Genomic DNA, 1,543 nt, shown 5'->3' with positions numbered 1-1,543 from the left:
AAGCTCCAGCTCCTTAAGAACAGTTCAAGGACATGGGGCTTTTACCAACAGACTGATCAGCAGGGGAACTTTCTGTTTTTAAAACAATGTTTTGATTCAGGGTGTAACATAATATATATTTTCACACCCAGAATCAAATATGCATGTATTGGAATATATATTATATATATTGGAATACATTATATCTAATATAAAATTATATTGTATTATTATTATATTATATTATATCTAATATAATATATTATTATTATATCTAATATAATATTATATTGTATCTAATATAAAATGTTCCAATATTTATACTATATATAAACTTACACATACAGGCTTTCCAGGTGGCGCTGTTGGTAAAGAATAGGCCTGACAATGCAGGAGACTGAACCCAAGAGATGTGGGTTCAGTCCCTGGGTTAGAACGATCACCCGGGGAAGGGAATGGCAACCCACTCCAGTATTCTTGCCTTGAGAATCCCGTGGACAGAGGAGCCTGGCAGGCCACCATCCATGGGGTTGCAAAGCGTCAGGTATGACTGAAGCGACTTAGCACACCAACACACACGTATACACATATACATATATAAGTTCCAAGAGGGCTGCAAGAGCATCCACTGTCCCACAGGATCTTCTGTGGCCCATGACCACTCTGACAGTCCTTTCATTGAGAGGTGGTGTCTACTGTCTTTGAATCTAGACAGGCTTGTAACTCACTTGTAGCCAAGAGAATGTGTCAGACATGATACTGTGTGACTTTTCAGGCTGAGTCATAAAGGGAGATGGAGCTTCCACCTTGTTCACTGGACCACTTGTGTAGAGCTCCAAGCCCCTATACTCTCAAAAGGGCCCATGAGGCAGCCAGGCTGTAAGGAAGCCCAAACAATCCCACACAGAAAGGCCTCCTGGAGAAGCAAGTGAGAGTACGCCAAGAGAAAGTCAGCTCTCTGACCACCATCTGACTGCAGCCATATGAAAGTGAAAGCGAAAGTCGCCCAGTCCTGTCTGCCTCCTTGCGACCCCATGGACTCTACAGTCCATGGAATTCTCCAGGCCAGAATACTGGAGTGGGTAGCCTTTCCCTTCTCCAGGGGATCGTCCCAACCCAGGGATCGAACCCAGGTCTCCTGCATTGCAGGCAGATTCCTTACCAACTGAGCTACCAGGGAAGCCAAATGAAAGACCCCCAACAGAACTACTCAGCTGAGCCTTTCCTGAACTTGTGACCCACAGAAACTGTGAGAGACGATAAAAGGACTGCTGTTTAACCCAAAACGGTAGTCGTTTCAGAGGTTAAGAATCTGCCTTGCCGTGCAGGGAACGTGGGTTTGATCCCTGCAAACTAAGGTTCAGGGAACTAAGGTTCCATGTGCCTCAGAGGAAGCAAGCCTGTGAGCCACAGCTAGAAGGTCTGTGCACCACAACGAAGACTCCATGTGGTGCAGCTAGGACCCAACGCCACCAGATAAATAAATTTAAAAAAATTTTTTTAAGAAGTAGACCACTAGGGTTTGGGGTGGTGGGCTGCACACCAATGGTAACCAGCATAAGTG

The sequence above is a fragment of the Ovis aries genome, chromosome 1 (genome assembly GCF_016772045.2).
Source record: "Ovis aries strain OAR_USU_Benz2616 breed Rambouillet chromosome 1, ARS-UI_Ramb_v3.0, whole genome shotgun sequence".
NCBI classification, from domain to species: Eukaryota; Metazoa; Chordata; class Mammalia; order Artiodactyla; family Bovidae; genus Ovis; species Ovis aries.
The sequence above is the reverse complement of the archived record's forward strand: the minus strand, read 5'-3'. Positions refer to the sequence as shown.